Raw genomic sequence first — 295 nt, forward strand, 5'->3', positions numbered from 1 at the left:
GGTGCGTTAGTGCTGGTATGATCGCATCCGTCATTCCCAGCACTCCAAATTCTATTTTGCATCTTTCTCCTGCGCCGTCCGTCACACCCCGCACGCGCGCCCCTGCGCCTTGCCCCCTTTCTCGTTTACGCCAAGAGGAAAAACAAATTGATTCGCCGATCGAACCGGCAAAATTAAACTGAATTTTAAAGGAAAAAAAAAGGAAGGGACGCAACACGAGGACTTCCCAGGGGGTCACCCATCCTAGTACTACTCTCGCCCAAGCACGCTAACTTTGGAGGTCTGATGGGATCCG

This window comes from Capsicum annuum, unplaced genomic scaffold (genome assembly GCF_002878395.1).
Source record: "Capsicum annuum cultivar UCD-10X-F1 unplaced genomic scaffold, UCD10Xv1.1 ctg39871, whole genome shotgun sequence".
NCBI classification, from domain to species: Eukaryota; Viridiplantae; Streptophyta; class Magnoliopsida; order Solanales; family Solanaceae; genus Capsicum; species Capsicum annuum.